The 12905-nt window shown below is 39.5% G+C and overlaps 1 long non-coding RNA gene across 2 annotated transcripts; it reads left to right on the top strand.

The window, feature by feature from the left end:
- The first annotated feature begins 1162 nt into the window (after positions 1–1162).
- LOC147996161 (uncharacterized) lies at positions 1163–12301 on the top strand. Of its 2 annotated transcripts, XR_015677946.1 has the most exons (5): positions 1173–1264; positions 6827–6915; positions 7376–7537; positions 9412–9526; positions 11638–12301. It is a non-coding gene; the product is annotated as an uncharacterized LOC147996161 (long non-coding RNA). The 2 variants fall into 2 exon arrangements; XR_015677947.1 differs by lacking the exon at positions 7376–7537 and having other exon boundaries at positions 1163–1264.
- Positions 12302–12905: the final 604 nt, after the last annotated feature.

Raw genomic sequence — 12905 nt, 5'->3', positions numbered from 1 at the left:
GGACATAATGTGTCTGAAAAAGACACTGCATGTAGATGGTCACAGGAAGGCCCAGCTTTAACGTGCACACATCATATTGGGGTGAGGTATCTGTCTGGGGGCAGTCCCCCTGTCACACCAACACCTCTGTAATTGGACCATTCTCACAGTTCATTCCAAATGTATTATTCCGGAACAAGCATGGTGGGCTTATTAAGTGGGACTGACCCCTTGAGTGCATGGAGAAGTTCATAATTCCTCTATCCCAAAGTGTTCTGTATTTTAGTTCAGTTAGTGCCCCATATAGCCTATTATTTAGAAGAAACAGTGCTGAGAACTTTGGTAGGGCATGTTTAAGGAGACCTTGTGAGGCAGAAAAGGGAACCCATCTTTTTAACCTTAGCTTTAATCTCAGATGCAGGACTAGCTGAAGCTGGCACTGGGATAGCTGCCTTAACATTGCAGGAGAAGAATCACAATAGCTTAATTGCAGACATAGATGAAGATATTTAATGCCTAGAAAAGTCCATTTCACACTTGGAGTGTAATGTAGACTCTGTAGCTGAGGTAGTGCTATAAAATAGCTGAGGATTAGACTTAGTGTTTTACAACAAGGAGGGCTATGTACCACTTTTTGTGAGGAGTGTTCTATCTATGTCAACCAAAATGGAGTTATTAGGGAATCATTAACTAAACTTAGAGAAAGTATAGATAGACACCAGAGGGAATGAGAAAATTCCAAAAGTTGGTACCATTTACTGTTTGATTCTTCCCCCTTGTTACCAACTCACATTTCTACTCTCATGGGACCTTGGTTATTTTCTTACTCCTCCTCCCTTTTGGACCCTGTATTATCAATAAGCTTTTATAATACAGAGACTGGGAACTATTCAATTGATGGTAATGAGGTCACAGTATCAACAAATTAGTACAGATAACCTAGATCTTGGAGATCCCAAGATTGGCCTCTAAAGCTCCTAACAGAAGGAGGAATTGTTAAGACAAAAAGCAGCAGCACTCCACCTGGGCACAGCCAGCACTCCACTGAGTGCAGGCCCTGGTGCTAGGCTTAGCAGTGGCATCCCCCACCCCCTGCTGGGCAGCTATCTCCTGTCCTTGGAGAAAGCAGAATATTAATGCCCTTGAAGTGATAAGATTCCCACCCTTAAACTATGAGAAAGAAACAATCAAGCATTCCCAGCAATGGAAAGGAGACATTACAGCTGTGGCCAGCTTGTAACAACAGGAAAGAGTAGGAAAGAATGCACTAGTCACTGATGACCAGGTGAGTTATTCCTTCTCAGGTGAAAGAGGTCATACTAGGTATCCTTGCCAGCATCTACTGTCCCTGAGTTTTTGATGTTAGCTATTCTGACTGTTATGAGGTGGAATGTCAGGGTTATTTTGATTTGTATTTCCTTAAGGATGTTGACTAAGGATGTTGAACATTTCTTTAATTGCTTCTCAGCCATTTGATATTCCTCAGTTGAAAATTCTTTGCTGAGCTCTATACCCCATTTTTAATAGGTTTATTTGATTCTCTGAAGTCTAACTTCCCGAGTTCTTCATATATATTGGATATAGTGTATAAATTGTATATATTGGTTGTCGTTTTGTCCTATTGACAGTGTCCTTTGCCTTATAGAAGCTTTGCAATTTTATGAGATCCCAGTTGTTGATTGTTAATCTTAGAGCATAAGTCACTGATGTTCTGTTCAGGAAATTTTTTTCCTGTGCCTATGTGTTTGAGGCTCTTCTCCACTTTCTCCTCTATTAGTTTTAATGTATCTGGTTTTATGTGGAGGTTTTGGTCCACTTGGACTTGAGATTTGTAGAAGGAAATAATAACGGATCAGTTTGCATTCTTGTATATACTAACCTCAGCACCATTTTTTGAAAATGGTCTTTTTTTCACTGGATGGTTTTAGCTCCTTTGTCAAAGATGAAGTGACTATAGGTGTGTGGGTTCATTTCTGGGTCATTAGTCCTACTCCATTGATCTACCTGCCTGTCTCGGCCCCGATACCATGTAGTTTTTGCCATCATTGCTCTGTAATACAGCTTGAGGTCAATGATGGTGATTTCCTCTGAATTATTTTATTGTTAAGAATAGTTTTTGCTATCCTGGGTTTTTTATTATTCCCAATGAATTTGCAAATTGCTCTTTCTAACTCTATGAAGAATTGAGTTGCAATCCAAGATAAAATTCAGAGACCTTTTGAAGCTCAAGAAGAAGGAAGACCAAAATGTGGATTCTTCAGTCCTTCTTAGAAGGGGAACAAAATACTCACAGGAGGTAGAGTGGGAGGGATTTGGGAGGAGTAAAGTAGGGGAAGAGGAGAAAAGGGGCAGGATTCAGGATGGGTGGAGACAGGGGATGATATACAGAGGATTAGGAATTTGAACAGAGATGTGTAGCAATGAGAGATGGGGAACTAGGGGTAGCCATCAGCAAGTCCCAGGTGCCAGGAAATCGAGATTCTCCCAGGACCCAATAGGGATGAGATTAGCTGAAATGCCCAACAAAAGGGAGAGAGAACCTGTGGAGACCATATCCAGAGGTTAGGCAAGGTCCCTGGTTGGGGGAATGGGGCCACCTACCCTTCTCAAAATTTTAACCCAGCCAAGATGCAATCCACAGTCCACAGGAAGCTCAAGAAAAAGAATGACCAAAATTCTGATGCTCCTACTCCTTAAAAGTGGAAAAAAATATCCATAGGAGGGGATATGGAAGCAAAGTTTAGAGCAGCGACTGAAGGAATGGCCATTCGGAGTCTGACCCACATGTGGCCCATATATATAAGCCACCAAAACTAGATAAGATTGATGAAGCTAAGAAACGCACGCTGAAAGGGACCAGATACAGATCTCTCCTGAGAGATACATCCAGAGCATGTCCAATACAGAGGTCAATGCTAGCAGCAAACCACCAAACTGAGAACAGGACCCCCTTGGGGGAAATTAGAGGAAGTATTGAAAGAGGTGAAGGAGCTTGCAACCCCATAAAAACAACAATGCCAGCAACCAGAGCTTCAAAGACTAAACTACTGCCGAAAGACTATACATGGACTGACCCAGGGCTCCAACTGCCTATGTAGAAGAGAATAACCTTGTTGGGGCACCAGCGGAAGGGGAAGCCCCTGGTCCTGCCAAGGTTGGACCCCCAATGCAAGGGAATGTGGGGGGGCAGTAAGGGGGATGTATAGGGAGAATACATGTATGGGGGAGGGGAAGAGAGAGGGAGAGAGGGAGGGGAAATGGGCACTTATGGACAGGAAACTGGGAAGAGGAATAACATTTGAAATATAAGTAAAGAAATATATCTAATACAAATTTAAAAAATTAACCCAGAATTGCTCCTGTCTAAAGGAAATACAGGAACAAACAGTAGAGCAGAGACTGAAGAAATGGCCATCCAGATACTGCTCCACCTGGGCATCCATTCCACATGCAGACACCAAACCCAGTCACTACCGTTGATGGCAAGAAGTGCTTGCTGACAGGAGCCTGCTACGGATGTCTCCTGAGAGGCTTTGTCAGAGTCTTACTGATACAGAAGAGGATTCTTGCAGCCAACCACTGAACTGATCATGGGGACCCCAATGGAGGAGTTAGAGAAAGTACTGAAGGAGCTAAAGGGGTTTGCAACCCCATCGGAAGAATAACAATATCCAACCGACCCCTAGGGCTCCCAGGGACTAAACCACCAACCAAAGAGTACCCAGGGAGGGACTCATGACTCCAGCCACATATGTAGCAGAGGATGGCATTATCTGGCATCAATAGGAGGAGAAGCCCTTGTTCCTATGAAGGCTGGATGCCTCAGTGTAGGGGAGTGCTAGTTTGTTAAGGTGAGAGTGGGTGGTGGGAGGGGAACATCCTCATAGAAGCAGGGGGAAGGGGTATGAGAGAGCGGGAAGAAGGATAGCATTTGAAATATAAATACATAAAATATCCATTAAAAATCCTCACTTCTAGCTATCTAAACTTAATCGGGATAAAGACTACAAAACAAAGCTTAACTTGAATTTAGACATATTCTTCTTAAGACACCTTCAACTAAAATGGGGGCAAGGGCAGATAACATGTTTTATTTTAACTTCTAATGCTGACAATGCTTTTTTTTGGCTCACAAGCTTACATGTTATACAGATTGAAATTATTTTATGTTGCATGGCATAGTTTGGTCAGATAAATGATTCAGTACATCTTAGTAATGAAAAGCTTAAAATGGCCTAGAGAGAGGGTTCAGCCATTTAAAGTAGATTCTACTCCTTCAAACAATGTTGTTCCTTTCCACTCACCTCAGGAGGATCACAACCACAAAGCATGCTGACTCTAGGGGAATCCACACAATCACTGATATTCTGAGAGGGGTGGAGAAGGGGAGAAAACAGGGGAGGGAGTAACAGAGGGATGGAGAAGAAGACACAGAAGAAAAAAACAGAAAGACACACAGAGAAACATAGAAGCAGGGGGTGGGGGGGAGAGAGAGAGAGAGAGAGGCTGAAAGAGACAGAGAGACAAACAGTGACAAAAAGACAGATATGGAGACAGAGACAGGGAGAGAGAGAGAGAGAGAGAGAGAGAGAGAGAGAGAGAGAGAGAGAGAGAGAGAGAGAAAGAGAGAGAGAGAGAATATCCACTCATTAAAATGAAGCAAATATTAAAAAAATAAAACTGTAGGATGGGGTGCCAGAGTTTAAATTCAGGCACACATTTTCCTACATCTGTCATTTGAAGCAGCTTAACTCCTACAAGTCTCCTGGCCTAATCTACCAGATAAAGACAGTTTGCTACCAAATATCACTTATGTATTGAGAACCATAGGTAACATGTGAAAATACTCATTAAGAGTAGTTACTATGAAAGGCTTCTGAAGATGAAGTAAAGAAGCTGAGACAGTAGGAACAGGCCTTCACTCTCCCACTTTTATTTTGGGGGAGAAATCAGCAGTGTCTCTCCCAGTTCAAGTGGACAGAGATGGGAAGTGGAGTTGGAAATAAATAAGGGAGCCCAGCTGCCCGGGAGACTCAGAACATCGCTGTCTATGATTTATTCCACTAACAATGTGATCTTGAACTTCATACCTATGCATTTCCTTGCAACTACAGTTTATTACATGGGTAGAGAGTTAGCACAGGGGGGTGAATTCCATCCAAGGAAGTAGTCATAATGGATAATAAATAACATAGTCATAATTATTGGTCACAGAATGAGGTAAATATGACATTTCCTTTTTGAAGCCTTGCACTGAGCACAAGAATGTTTTATTTTAATGAAATTTTATGAACAAGATAGTTGGACTTGGGACAACTTCTAGAAACATTCTGTGGCATGGTTTATAGGGAACTTTTAAGCATGGACTGTCCTGGTTTGTTACATCAGGTCTGTTTCGGAGTTGCTTTGGTTTTTCCATTCCCCCTGATGGCCCCAACTTGACACTGAGTCAGTCATTAAGTTCAAAGCTTGTATGCCATCATTTTCCTTTGATGAATGATTGTAACTCAGAAGATCCCATTATCTCCTCCTCCTCACTGTTGCAGTAAGCACGCGATGGCTTTAACACTGAATGTTTCTGCTTTCTAGTCTGCTTGTAAACTGTCTTGTATATTTTCCAAAGCTTTTCTGACCAGGTTCTCCTTCTAAAAGATGTCCACTAGCCCAAATAGTGTACACAATATGGTAAATAAAAATGCCTAAGCATATTAAATAAAATGATGATTTATTAGTCTCTACAACTTTTTTCAGTCTTATCTCACTGTGCCCTATTTCCTTGGAAGTTATTTTTCAACTTACCAAATACTATGTACTTTTTGTCTAGCTGACTCTGAGCCTTCGCTGTTTCTGTCTTTGGAAAAATCCTCTTGCAGGTAGTTAGTGAAAGCATCTGGAGCAAAGGGAAGTTTAAGTTAATGTAACCAGAGCATCCGCACACCTGCCTGCAGTCTCTGCCTTGAAGTAAATGGGCAGGTGCTTAAGTGTGATAGAGGAATGCCAGGCCTGGATCCTGTGAGCAAACATCCTTTCCCAAAGGAATGGAAACTATGTTCATCTTTAAGGCTGTAATTATTTTTTCTTAGGCGTTTTTTTTCCTCCTCTGAATATACATTATACATACATTTGACTCCTATAAGACTTGACTCTTAGCCAGATTTTATATAAATCTTTCTCAAGATTTCCCATTTTATACATTGTTAATTGCAAATTAACACTGTTCCCTATCAGAAATCAGAAGCTAGAAGCACAGAGTACTCGTGTCTCATGATTCCTCACCTAGTAATTTACCTCGTGCTCACATTGATGAACAATCTACTCAGTGTACAGTCTGTTGTTCAGGGTGATGATAGGTCTATATGTCTACCGTCCTCTCCACCTAACATCTTAACAGCTCAGCTGTCAGCTTGCCGTGAAACTGCTACTGTATATTCAATGACATCTTAAAGCTTGAGGATTAGATGACATGTCCTCTGGTATTTTTAACTTAAACTGATGCGCCAAAGTGCTACATAAAGAACCTGCTCTCTCGCCAGATACACGCTGTCCTCTGAGCAAGGACAATTCCGCATTGTGCTCTTGGCATGCTTTGTATAGTTTCTACTATCGGTCTTTGCTCAGCCTATCAAGTGTGAAGGAATATCCTCTTCAGTTCCCCCTGATAACATCCTTCCTCCACTAACTCCCTGCCTTCTCTGAAACATCTTTTAAAAAGTAATTCTAAAGATCTATCTTCTTGCTTTAAAAGCCTTCCTCCAAAGCCATAAATTTAACATACTGTGTACTGCTTTGTGTTGTTGGCTGTTCATTTTTCTCTCTTTGTGTTTCTTGTGTTAACCTGTCAATACAGGACTAAGTGTTGAATGTTCAAAAGGCACATGTCGGTGAGTCGAAGAACAACGGTCATGGTCATCTTTTCAAAGAATTTCAGGAACTTTGGTAAGGGAGCCATTGCTGATTATACTTTTGTTTCTATCATTATTATCTTAGAGAAGTTTTTAATAGATGTTTATAGAGCTTGAATTGATTACAGTTTATTTTTAAATCCATCACTTAAACACTATTGAAGCTTTCTTTTATTGTACATTTCTTTCATTTCTTTAATCGTTGCCTGAAGTTCAAAAAGCTAGGTACTTTCATTTTTGAATAATAGTTTTGCTTCAAAGAAATATGACATGTGGTGAAAAAAATGGTGTTGGAAAGAGGAAAGGAGAAATGAGTGTGTGTGTTTAATCTGTTCCTGAATAGTTGCTTATATCTTAAAATTTACTTGGCTGAAGAAGAATTCTGTAGTTTAATCCCTTTAAGTATGAATGAAGACTCCAAATCAAATGAGGGAGAGGAATATAAATGTTTAAGTATACTTACAAAAGTATTATATCTTGGAATTTGTATGTAGCCTGCGGAATAAAATAAAGGAAAAGTGGCGCTTTGATTGGACCACAGAAGAAGCCTCAGGTGTTCAGAGCAGAACAATTGGTAACACAGCTCTAAAGGATGCTTCAGTGGCTTTCCCTGTCATGGGGCACTCATCTCAGAAATACCTGCTGATTTAATGCAGGTGAGACTGATCAGCGCTTCCTGCAGCAGTCCGATAACCCAGGCTTGCTTCCTAGAACCCACGCAATAGTGAATAAAGAGAAAAAGTCTATATAGTTGTCTTCTGACCCTCACTCATGAGCCTTGGTGCATGTGTCCACACAGAGATGTCATGTTCACATAATGGGACAGCATTTAAAAGATAGAAAAACATATACCAATATAAACAGTATTCAGTAGTTACAAATGAAGATGAATGGTCAGATAGTGAACATTGAAAACAGCAGTCTAATTACTTCTAATGGAATGAGTTAATGTAGCAAATTTATTTAACTTTAAATTTAGAGAATTTTAAGAAATAGAAAACCAAAATTTTTGAAGAGTAGGTGTCAGTTCTGTTAGTGGAATCACAAAGAAAGTACTGACAGGCCAGCATTTCCATCCCCTCTCCTGAGTTGTGGCAGAGCCTCTGAGGGCAGAGAGCAGGGTCCCATGCTTCAGGCCCCTCAGTGATTTAATAGGTTGCCTAGAACTGTTGTTTTAGAGAAATGTCTATTAAAATAAGAAGAAATATGGAGAAATGAAAATGCCTTTTATCCAATCAATACTATCTAATGACAACTTGTAGTAGTAGTAAATAAATTACATGACTGTAATTTAGAAAACGAACACAGGAGTTTTGTTGCAACTCTTATTAAATATATTTAGATAATTATGTAATATGAATGAATATTCCTGACTGCATCTAGTCACTGTGACATAATGTCTTTTCTGTGCTTTCTGATGGCCACAATGCCTTCACTTTGGTACCATAGTCTTTGTCCTTAAAGTTTCCAAATCCCTCTTGCAGTCCTTCTTCCTCACGTGTGCATACTGTGACTTTATTATTTATCTTTGTAAATTAGGCACATTGTAATTGAGTCCTATATTTTCCTGTGGTATGTATTTTCTATAAACCAACCAACAGAACTGTTGCAGTTGCATTAGTCTTGCCTATGTATTTCAGCGACTGATGGAAGCAGATGCAAAAACCCCATAGTGAAACCTTAGGCTAACCTTGGGGAACCCTGCAGAAAAGGGAGAGGAATGATTGTAGGAACCAGAGGAATGGAGGACACCAGGAGATCACTTCCCACAGAATCAGCTAATTGGGCCTCATAAGGGATCACAGGGATCACTGACACAATAATCAGGGAGCCTGTGTGGGTCTGAGCTAGGTCCTTGCGTACATGTTATGGTTATTTAGTTTGGTGTTCTTGTGGGACTCAGAGCAACAGGAGTCAGGGGCTGCTCTGACTCTTTTGCCTGTGCTTGAAACCCTTATCTTCCCCCATCCAGCCTCCATATGGGTGTTTGCATCTAGCCTTCTGTATCTTGTTCATGTTCAGTTATATGTCATGTTCAGTTGATATCCCAGTCTCTCTTTCCGAAGAGAAGCTGAAGTGGAGTAGCTGTGAGAAAAAAGGGAGGAGGTGGTGGCGGTAGGAATTGGGAAGAGTGGAGGGAGAGGAAACTGCCATCAGGTTGTATTACATGAGAGATGAATAAATTAAAATAAAATATAAACTGGAATAAAGTAATAAGATAAAATAAAATGATTACATGCTAAACAATGCTTGAGGGAGCTCCCTGTTCTGTCTGTTAATCCTGCTGATTTCTGGAAAGACGGAAACACAAACTACTGTTGAGTTATTTTTGTGATTTTTTTTTACTATAGAAGGAATTTTTAACATATGACAAGGTTTCTCTTTTAACAAGTCAGGGGACGATGTCAGGATTGTTTTCTTCTTTTTTTTCCTTTTTTCTAATTTTTTTTTTTTTGCAATGAGTCTAAAGTGGAAACATAAGGTTTTTTTTTTGTTTGTTTTGTTTTGTTGTTTTTTTTTTTTTTTGTAGGATGGGGTTTTGTTGTGGCAGAAACATGAAGGAATATTTCACTGAAGCAGACACAGGTGAAAAGATGTTCTGCTAAAGCAAGCACATAAAAGGACTCATGACAGAGGATTCTTCGGTAAGGATACACATGTATTGGTCTACCTTACATTGCTTTGTTGAGCTTTATGTGTCCGCACTCCATAGAGAGAAATGTATCCAAAAACTTCTGGTGGTATGCCGAGGTTTCTTGCCACTTCCTTGGACTCAGGCTCCTCATATATTTTATATTTTTCCTTTCTAAGGTTGCTATGCTTGTTCAAAATGCTCTTCATGAGACTTAAGCAGAGAACAAAGTTTTTTGCCAGGCTTTTTTGAGATTATCTTTGTCAGTGCAATTAATATTAATATCTTTACCTCAGCCTCAGGTAGAGTCTTCAGACCAGGCAAGAAAGCAGCCAAAATCTTCAGCAAAATATCACAAAACAATCTCTAAGCCACATATTGAAATTCTTCTCCACTGAACCCTTTTGGGCTAGGTCTGCACAGTTCAAGTCAATCTCAGTAACAAAGACTTTCTTATTCTTATTAGGATAGCCCATTAATCCTGGCTTAATGCATTCTACTACTTTCCAAATCCAAAGGCCCCTAATCCTTATTCTTCTAGACAAAAGCATGGTCAGGCCTATCACAGCAGTACCTCAGTCCCTGGTACTAACTTCTGTCTTAGTTAGGTTTTAACTGCTCTGAACAGACACCATGACCAAGGCCTCTCTTATTAGGACCACATTTAATTGGAGCTGGCTTACAGGTTTCAGTCCATTATCATCATGGTAAGAACATTGCACTGTCCAGGCAGGGCCTGGTACAGGAGGAGCTGAGAGTTCTACATCTGGAGGCTTCTAGGAGAAATCTGCATTCCAGGAAGCTAGGACAAGGCTATTAAAGGCCAAGTCCACAGTGGCACAGTATGGAAATGATCACTGTGTGAAATTTTAAAGTTCACATTATTGAAAAGAAAGTTTCATATGCTTTGACAATTGGAAAGAAAAGTGGTAACTAATGAAAAGAGGAAACTGAACTACTCAACTAGAAATTGTCTTAGTCCTCTTTAACAGTTAAAGTTAAGACAGAATATGACTTTATATTATTCTTATTCCGGAGTAACACAGCATGTGTAACACATAACCACATCTGCCCACCATGGAGCAATCCTCAGAAGGATTGATATCCTCACCCTTCTGTCTCTTTCAGGATGCCTGTTTCCCAAGTTCTAATGACCTTGCAGTTTGCCTATCCATAACTGTAGGCCTCATTACTGGTTCCAGCACTTGATATTGCTTGATATTTTGCATCTGTTTTAATCTCTTTGTACTTGATGCCTCCTATTCCCTGAGCCTTCACTTTGGAATCGCTTACTCCTTCCTAAAATGTCTTTCTTAAATGTCTCAGGCAGAAGCTCTTCCCTAGATATGTTTCTTTTCCAGAGTTTATTGTATTGGGCCTTTAATTCTTTCTTTGAACACATAGATGTTGTTTTATTTTCTTGAAACAAAATATATGTATACACTATATTTAGATCTAGTTATAATATATATGAGCAAAGTGTAAGGATATATATATATATTCACATACACACACTTTTTATTAAGACGGTGTCTTTAAATAGTGTAATCCTTTCATTAGGAAAACATTGTCACTTATTTGTTATATTTAAGGAAGATGTTCCTTTTAAAATTCAATGTTCCTGTTCTGGGATTGGAAATTATTCAAGTCATGTTTAACACAAATCTCAATACCTGAGGGACATTGTTTTCTTCTGTCTAGCAGTGGAATCTGTTCTCAGTTATCACCTCTTCACAGAGCTAGTGAGGTCTCATGGGTATAGACTTCAAAGGGGCATCTTGGAAGAAAGCATACCGCTCTAGGTCTGCTAGCCTGAGCCTCAAGGGCAGTTCCAATTTCACCCATCCTTTATGCTGCCTTCTGGATTCTCAGGATTTCTTTTACTTTTGACCAATGTATTTCTGTATTTAATTGTCCCTTGCTGCAATTTACATGCAATTTATATTCTTCAGAAGATCATTTGAGCTTGCATCATGACAAAAAGAAGCAAGAGTTCTTAATTTGGGATTGTATTAAATTTTCAATCCTCTGTTCTTACTGCCTCATCCTAAAAGCAGGTGCTTTACTAATTACCTCAACAAATGTTATTGATTACTTATTGTTGCTTTGCAAATTTCTCTGTAGGCTCAAAGAAGAAAGAAATGGAGCATCTTCTAGTAAGTGACAAATTAGAATTGCCAGTAAATTGCTACTGAATACAGAGGCAGCAGTCTCCAACAGAAACTCCAAAAGTGAGAAGGCGTCACAACATTGTCTTGACTGAATCTTAAACAAGTTAACATAATTCCAAATAATATCACAAGCAAAGAGAGTGTAGCTTGTCAAGCTGATGAAAGCTATTACGCTGGTCAATAATAATAGGGTCAAAGAAAGTCCAAAGAAAGTCTAGAATATCAAGACAAAGTTATTGAGCTCCAGAAGCAAATTCATAGCCGTATTTCCATTTTCAGAAGCATTAATACAGATGATGATTTCAACAGTGATGAGCTTGCTATGATATAGAGCATGCAGGATTCTCTGTAATTTGAGGAACGTTTGATACTCTTAAATGTTGATAAACATTTGTCTTTTTCAGTTTTGTAGCTGGGAAATGGTTAAGGGAGGATATTGTCACTTATGTTTTGAATCTTTTAAATAATTATAATTATCACTAATATATTTGAATACTAATTATAATCAGCCTGCAACACTACACCTACCCTAGGAAAGGTAGCCTTGTATTCTAGAGAACATATTGTGTGGATGTTAAATGGATGATTTCCGTTGAAGTTTCTGAATCTTATGTTACAAAAAAAAAAATCTTAATTTCTCTGCTTGTCGTCCCAGCATGGACCTTCAACTAGAAGGTCGTTCATTTAGTAAAGTTATCCTGTCCGGAGAGTCATATCCACAGAAACTAATGATGCTGAATAGGATGTCATTACATCTGGAATATTTAAAATTTGAACATAAAAAGATTTTTTCAGAAATTAATAGCTGTTTATTGATACAAAAAGCAAGATTTGTGTGTGTGAGGACCAGGACATCTCTCCAATCAGGATGTTATTGGAAAGGAAGCTTAGGGTGAGGTATTGATATAGACGAGAGAGACTGGAGTTATTTGTGCTTGTATGATGAATAGAAAAGGGAAGAGAAATTCTTAGTGAAGTGCTATTTGTTTAAACTTAGGGAAGGCTTTGCTCTGCTCTCAATCAAGCTGTTCCCATTGGTTTGTGATAGAATGCCCAGAAAGACAAGAAAATGTTCCTATTTTGGCTACATTCTTCAGACTTCTAAAAACATGGACACCTTCCTCGTGGCACCAAAAGTACTTCCTGTCTCCTCTCCCCTAAAAGAGTGCCCAAGTAGCTGCTCTGCTGTCAAAGATCTGAGTACAACCTGAAAGTGTGTAG

This window comes from Rattus norvegicus, chromosome 2, assembly GCF_021556685.1.
Source record: "Rattus norvegicus strain SHRSP/BbbUtx chromosome 2, alternate assembly SHRSP_T2T, whole genome shotgun sequence".
Lineage (NCBI taxonomy): Eukaryota > Metazoa > Chordata > Mammalia > Rodentia > Muridae > Rattus > Rattus norvegicus.
The sequence above is the reverse complement of the archived record's forward strand: the minus strand, read 5'-3'. Positions and strand labels throughout refer to the sequence as shown.